The sequence below is a fragment of the Natator depressus genome, chromosome 14 (genome assembly GCF_965152275.1).
Source record: "Natator depressus isolate rNatDep1 chromosome 14, rNatDep2.hap1, whole genome shotgun sequence".
Lineage (NCBI taxonomy): Eukaryota > Metazoa > Chordata > Testudines > Cheloniidae > Natator > Natator depressus.
In genome coordinates this window covers 39,444,392-39,452,269 of record NC_134247.1, presented here as the reverse complement: position 1 = coordinate 39,452,269, position 7,878 = coordinate 39,444,392, and the positions used below count along the sequence as shown (strand labels likewise).

General features: G+C 50.1%; 1 pseudogene; it reads right to left on the bottom strand.

Moving 5' to 3' along the window:
* The window catches only part of LOC141998040 (zinc finger protein RFP-like), a 338,200-nt pseudogene that overhangs the window by 247,074 nt on the left and 83,248 nt on the right, over window positions 1-7,878 (bottom strand).

Here is a 7,878-nt window from a genome sequence, read left to right as displayed (position 1 = left end):
CCACGCTTGGCAAGGAGATGCCCCATCCCCCACCCCCAGTGATGCTACGGTGAGGGGCAGCAGCAGGGGAGGAGGTGCACACGTGACCGCAGCCCCCCCGCCTTCTGTCACCCACCACAAGGGAGGCGAGGGGGTTCCTGGACCTGAGCAGCTGGGGCTTGCGTGAGTGTCGTCACACCCTGGCCTCCCCACCCTCCGCAGTTACCACTCCTGCCCCAGGCTGGGCAAGGGACAGACCCATCCCCCACTGGACAACAACGAAAAGTGTTTGCTGCCTCCTGAAGAACATCGCAAAAGAAGGGGCGACATTTTGTTTTAATTTTAGAAAGTCTTTGCTTTTGAGGGCTATTGATCCAAGAGTGCTGGGTTATTTCTCTATTCAAAAGAGTATGAATAAAGTTGATATTCTTAGTTAAATACATATTTCTTATGACAGTGATATTGTGGAATAGAGGGAAACTGTTAAAGGCTTCCTGTTTCCAGTCCACTTTTACATTATTTTAAAAAAATATATATCGGCTTACAAGGCAGGTGTGAACGTCCCACTCGGCTCCACTCTGCATCTTTAGGAGCCTAAATAACTTTGCAAATGTGGCACAGAAACTAAGGAGCAGATTTTAGAAGGTCTGTAGACACCTAAAGATGTAGCTTTGCATCTCGTGGGATTTTCAAAAGCACTTAGGTTCCTAACTCCCATTGGAAGCGAGGTGCCCAGGCACCTTTGAAATTTCCCCCAGAATCACTCGGCCAGCTCACCACAGGCTGCTTCCCCCACATAGGGTCCCACCTGGGCACTTACAATTTTTGGCCTCAACTTTTTTTTATTATTGTGTCAAATTCAGAAAATTGCAGAATGTTCTAGGGGAGGAGACCTAAGTCCTCTCATTTTAAAGCCTCCCCCACAGCCTCTCAGAGAAGCCCAGTGGGGTTGGCTCCAGGCCTGTCTTGGGGGGATTCCCAGGTCCCCTCAGGACCAATAACTGCATGGTCTGACTCCCAAAGACAAGCCGAGCCCAGGATCCCAGTGAGTGCGATGGGGCCAGTGAGCAACAGGGAATGTCCCGGCATTTACTGCCCGAGGGACTCATTGTCCACGGCGAGGAGTGAAACAGCCACAGGGGCCAAGAGTGAGAGTGCCAGGCCCTGCTGTACGGGCTGCTTTGTGCTGCCAACTTAGCTGTGTCAGGGAAACTGGTCCCAGCGCGATGGAGGGAGGGGTGGGGACGGGGAGTGGGGAGAGCTGGGGAAGGGAAGTCGGTAGCTGGGCCAGGGGAATGGGAGGGAGAGCCCAGCCCCAGGGTTGTGTGAGCGAGGGGCCCAGGATGGGCGAATGGGACCTGGGAGCCCAGGAAGCTCTTCAACCCTCTCCCCACCTCAGCCTCTCACCTAGCCTATACCCCACGCTATATGCTTTTAACTTTGCACCTGCCTCCATGCCTAGACGCCCACCCTGACCTATTGCCCTGGGCCTGCAGACTTCTCCTTCCATACACCCATCAGTGAGCCCCTGAGCCCAGCCCCGCTTGGAAGCACCCAGGGCAGGGACCATACAACATGCCCAGCGCACTGAGGGGGCTACAGAAATAATACAGAATAATAGTAACACCAGTAATTCTTCAGGCAGAGCAAAGGCATAAATAAAAGGCAAGAGACCAAGACCGGGTGAGGCAGCGGCCAGGGGAGAACAGAAAGGCTGAAAGCAGAGCTGGGGAAATCATGTGCAGAATGTGACGTGTCCAGTGAGCTCAGCTTCTGTTCCCCTTTGTCAGCTGCCCACAAACTGATCACAATTTTCTCACATTTATTTGTTCAAATACATTTGTCAAATACATTGATTTCTGTGGAGTCAGTTATGATTGGACACACAGGTCACATGGGATTGTTTCTGTTTCTTGATTGGCTGAATTTAACTCTTAGAAACAAGGTTTTGGTGCAAATATTTGGGATTCATGCTTTGGTGGGGTTCCTTGCCTGCTGAAAGTTATACACATACTTAAGGACCTTGTTGGGTCAGGGCCTAAATGTTCAGACATTGCTTCCCAGGAATATTTTATAACATTTAGTAGAAATCCTTTGTTTGCATGGACATTCCTGCCAGCAAGCGCCGTCGATGGAATATGCATGGGATGACTGCAGAAGGGGCAGGAGCTAAAGGGAATTCATGGGGAGTCAGGCACCTAACTCACGCAGGCACTTTTGAAAGTCCCACTAGGCTCCAGTCTGCATCTTTAGGAGCCTAAATAGCTTTGCAAATCTGGCACAGAGACTAAGGGGCAAAGTTTGGAAGGTCTGTAGTCACCTAAAGATGTAGTTGGCATCTAGTGGGATTTTCAAAAGCACCTAGGTGCCTAACTCCCATTGGAAGCTAAGTGCCCAGGCATCTTTGAAAATTCCACTAGACACCTATCTGCATCTTGAGACACTAAAACACTTGGAAACTCTGGGCCTAAGTGACTTGCCTAAGGCCACACAGGGAGTCTGTAGCGGAGCAGGGAGTTATGCACCTTACCCTGGAACTCCCTTCAGAGCCGCACCTGAAGCGTCTCAGATCCCCTGAGCTCGGTCAGCACAGGCAGCGGGGTGTTTAATGACTGTTCCCGGTCAGTGTGTTCTGGGGCACACAGGCTCCACGTCGCTGGTGCCCTGGCTCAGGGCCCATCTGTCAGATAATAGTTCAATGATGTGGAAAATAGAGGAGCAGGTATAAATACAGGAAAAGTTAGGAGTTGCCTTCCAAGTGTGAGGTCAGTCTAACGAGACAATTCAACTAACAGTAGGATACAAAGGGAGGAAACATCACTTTTGTTGTGTTAATGAGAGTGGCCCATTTCAAACAGTTGACAAGAAAGTGTGAGTAACAGTAGGGGGAAATTAGTATGAGGAAAATTATGTTTAGGTTTTGTAAGGACCCAACCAGCCCTAATTCAGTCTTTATTCAGGGGTAATGTGATGGTGTCCAGTTTGCAAATTAATTCCAGTTATATAGTTTCATGTTGGAGTCTGTTTTGGAGTTTTTTTGTTGAAAAATTGCCACTTTTAGGTCTGTTATTGAGTGACCAGAGAGATTGAAGTGTTCTCTGACTGGTTTTTGAATGTTATAATTCCTGATGTCAGATTTGTGTCCATTTATTCTTTTGCGTAGAGGCTGTCCGGTTTGGCCAATGTACATAGAATCATAGAATATCAGGGTTGGAAGGGACCTCAGGAGGTCATCTAGTCCAACCCCCTGCTCAATGCAGGACCAATCCCCAAATTTTGCCCCAGATCCCGAAATGGCCCCCTCAAGGATTGAACTCACAACCCTGGGTTTAGCAGGCCAATGCTCAAACCACTGAGCTATCCCTCCCCCCCATGGCTGAGGGGCATGGCTGACACATGATGGCATATATCACATTGGTAGATGTGCAGGTGAACAAGCCCTTGATGGTGTGGCTGCTGTGGTTAGGTCCTATAATGGTGTCCCTTGAATAGATATGTGGACAGAGTTGGCACCGGGGTGCGTTGCAGGGTTTGGTTCCTGGGTTAGTGTTTTTGTTGTGTGGTGTGTAGTTGCTGGTGAGTATTTGCTTTAGGCTGAGGGGGCTGTCTGTAAGTGAGGACTGGCCTGTCTCCCAAAGTCTGTGAGAGTGAGGGATCGTCCTTCAGGATAGGTTGCAGATCATTGATGATGTGCTGGAGAGCTTTTTGTTGGGGGCTGTAGGTGATGGCTAGTGGCGTTCTGTTACTTTCTTTGTTGGGCCTGTCTTGTAGTAGGTGACTTCTGGGTACCCTTCTGGCTCTGTCAATCTGTTTCTTCGCTTCAACAGGTGAGTATTGTAGTTTTAAGAATGCTGGATAGAGATCCTGTAAGTGTTTGTCACTGTCTGAGGATTGGAGAAAATGCGGTTGTATCTTAGAACTTGGCTGTAAAAAATGGATCGTGTGATTTGGTCTGGATGAAAGCTGGAGGCATGTAGGTAAGTCGAGCAGTCAGTAGGGTGGTGTTTATGTGACCATCACTTATTAGCACTGTAGTGTCTAGGAAGTGGACCTCTTGTGTGGACTGGTTCAGGCTGCGGTTGACGGTGGGATGGAAATTGTTGAAATCCTGGTGGAATTCCTCAAGGGCCTCCTTCCCACGGGTCCAGATGATGAAGATGTCATCAATGTAGCACAAGTGGAGTAGGGGCATTAGGGGACGAGAGCTGAGGAAACGTTGTTCTAAGTCAGCCATAAAAATGTGGGCATACTGTGGGGCCATGCGGGTACCCATAGCAATCCCACTGACTTGAAGGTATAAATTGTCCCCAAATCTGAAATAGTTGTGGGTGAGGACAAAGTCACAAAGTTCAGCCACCAGGTTTGCCGTGAGAGTATCGGGGATGCTATTCCTGACGGCTTGTAGTCCATCTATGTGTGGAATGTTGGTGTAGAGGGCTTCTACATCCATCGTGGCCAGGATGGTGTTTTCAGGAAGATCACCAAAGGATTGTAGTTTCCTCAGGAAGTCAGTGGTGTCTCGAAGATAGCTGGGAGTGTTGGTAGCGTAGGGCCTGAGGAGAGAGATTACATAGCCAGACAATCCTGCTGTCAGGGTGCCAATGCCTGAGATGATGGGGTGTCCAGGATTCCCAGGATTATGGATTTTGGGTAGCAGATAGAATACCCCTGGTCAGGGCTCTAGGGGTGTGTCAGTGTAAATTTGTTCCTGTGCTTCTTTAGGGAGTTTTTTGAGCAGATGGTGTAGTTTCTTTTGGTAATCCTCAGTGGGGTCAGAGGGTAATGGCCTGTAGAATGTGGTGTCAGAGATTTGTTCATATGCTGACCTATTCATGATGACGACAGCACCTCCTTTGTCAGCCTTTTTGATTATAATGTCAGAGTTGTTCCTGAGACTGTTGATGGCGTTGTGTTCTGCACGGCTGAGGTTATGGGCCAAGTGATGCTGCTTTTCCACAATTTCAGCCCATGCATGTCAGCGGAAGCACTCTATGCAGAAGTCCAGTCTGCTGTTTCGACCTTCAGGAGGAGTCCACACAGAATCCTTCTTTTCGTAGCGTTGGTAGGAAGCTTTCTGTGGGTTAGTGTGTGGTTAGAATACTCTGGGAATGGTGGGTAGAGCTAGACATTAACTAGGGTGTCTTGATAACTTTTCCCCTTAATTTTGAAATGCTATTTTTCTCCGTTGTTCTCACTGGACTGAGCCTATTTTCTTGAAAAAGAATAATGTGGCCAGATGAAAGAATAGCTGATAAAATCACATTGTTAGTTTCCCTCTGCTCCTTCCTCTTCAGTTACCTGGGGTGTGCCACATTCACCTGAAAGCTGCAGCCTGAGGCTTATCTGGCACCTGGCTTGGGCTGGGGTTTGCACTTCAGCCTCGGGAGCAGGAGAACTCGCAGGGCCTCTGCAGAGTCACTTGGAGCAGCCCCAGGGCTGTTGTTACTTTCTGACATTTTCATTTTCAGCGGCAGGATGGCGGAAGCCCAGAGGAGATTTAACAGACAAGACAGAACTCTGTGAGCTCAGCTCAGTGTCTCCCTGTAACAATAACCCAGGGGGTCGCGAGGCCCCTAACAACGCACAGTGCACTCAGGGCCGGTGCAACCCTTAGGTGAACTAGGCGATCGCCCAGGGCGCCAAGATTTGGGGGCACCAAAAAGCGGGGCCCCCCAATTTTTTTTTAAATTTTAACTTGTCTTCTCTCCGAGAAACAGGGGCGCTGCTTGGCCACTGTACAGCGCCCGGAGCCAGGGGACGGACCGGCAGGGAGGGGTGGGGCAGGCCCAGCTTTCACTGCGGCGGGCGGGGCAGCACCGCGGGCAGTAGCAGATTTACCATGGCGCCAGCTAATGCGCCAGGCCCCCACTCCGAAGGGGCCCCGGCAGCCGCTCTTCTCTGTCCCCCGCTCTCCCCTGCTGGGGCAGAAGCTTGGTGCTGCGGCTCCCGGGGCTCTGTCCTGCTTCAACAGGGCAGGCTGTGCCAGCCGCCAAGCTCCCCCGTCCCCCGCCTCTTCCCCCAGCATGCTGGGTTCCTGACTTCCCCTCTCACTCCCTCTCCCTCCCTGCCACCCATCAGGGAGAGGGAGGAAGCGGAGAAGAGGCAGGAGCGGGGCCTTGGGGAAAGGGGTGGAATTGGGACATATCCCTCCAGGCCCCTGCCATGAGCCTCTCAGGGCAGGGGGCTGGGAGCATCCCCAAGACCCAAGCCCACACCCCCAGCCCTCTGCCCTGACTCCTCTACCCCCGAGTCCTCTGTCCTGACCCCTGCACCCCCCACACCTCCGAGCCCCGACCCCTGCACCTCCCACACACCCCCATGACCCCATCCCTGACTCATGCACCTCCTCACACACACCCAGCCCTCTGCCCTGACTCCTGCACCCCCCACACCCCATGCCCTGACTCCTGAACCCCCCTCACACATACACAGCCCCCAGTCCTGACTCCTGCACCCCCACATATACCCAGCCCCCCCACCTCATGCCCTGACTCCTGCATATCCCCGCCACCACCCTGAGCACCAAATGGGAGCTCCTGAACCCGGCCCCCCACATACCCACCTGCACCCCTCACATCAAACGGGAGCTGCCCCAGGTAAGCACTCCACACACCAACCTCCAGCCCCAGCCCTGAGCCCCCTCCCTCATTCTAGCTGCTGGCCAGACCCTGAACCCCAACCCCCAGCCTGCTCCTGCACCCTAACTCCCTCCCAGACCCTGCACCCCCACCGTCAGCTCGGTGCAGAGAGAGATGAAGAGAATGGGCTAGAACCAGGGAGAAGGTAGGTACCAGCTCTATGTAGGCAGGGGTGAGGGAGGGATCCTGTTTACCCCCTCCCCAGCCCTGCTGCACTTGCAGTTTACTCCCGGCCCCTCCCTTGCTCCAAGGACCAACCCTAGCTCCCACCTCGCTGTGCTTTTGCCTCCGGCCCATGCCTTGCCCCAGTCAGCAGGGACTAATTCTCCCACCATGACCCACTGTGCTCATCTTGCCCCTGGCCCCTGCCTCACTCCAGCTGGGGACCAATCCTTCCCCCCGACCATGCCCAGCTGTCAGGGTGGATAAAAATCAATGACTTTAAGAAAAAAATTAAAAAATTAGATTTTAATTTAACTTGGATTTTTGAGGGAAAAAACTATCTAAAGATAGTTTTAATTAAGATACATTATATCATGGAATAGGGATTATAAATTCTAATTCTATAGTATGAGACAATATATAATTGAAATCTTTAAGAAAAGTTTTGTAAATAAGTTCTAATAGTTCATGGATTAGGGACCCAATCTTATGGGGTTCCAGGGGCTTCTGTATAGATTAAGTTAATTTTTCTATCTACCCAATGGGATTCAGTGCTCAGTCTGGAAGATACCATCAAAGATGCTTAGTTTTGCAGTTCTCAAAATGTGGATTTGTGTCTCCAGAGGTAACATGCTTGTTAACAGCAAAAATGTTTTTAAATAAATAAATAATGTATAGCGGTGAGAAATAACAGACCTCAACTCTATTGTCCCTCTGCAAATTTGTGTACACAGGGTCAACCCTTTACCCCTCTTTAAAAGTGAAAAGTTTCAAAAAGTTCAATGAATAGAAGATTGTTGGGGGCAGAATAGATCTGGAAAAGGAGAAGAAGTCTGGAGATAAATGTGAGAAGTGATGGACATATGCTTTTTTATTAAAATATGATGTTTGCTGTTGAAGAAAAAAATACTTAACGTTGTTGTTTTAGTTAAATAAAACAATTTAAATGTCTGTCTGGTAGTGTTCTCCTCTTAATACAGCCTGGCAAGAAAATCCTCCAAATATTCATGATTAACCTCTTGAATTGGAGATAGTTCACCTTCCAATGACTTCATAAATATCTGCTTCAATTATCTTTGACAAATGAAATAACCAAACA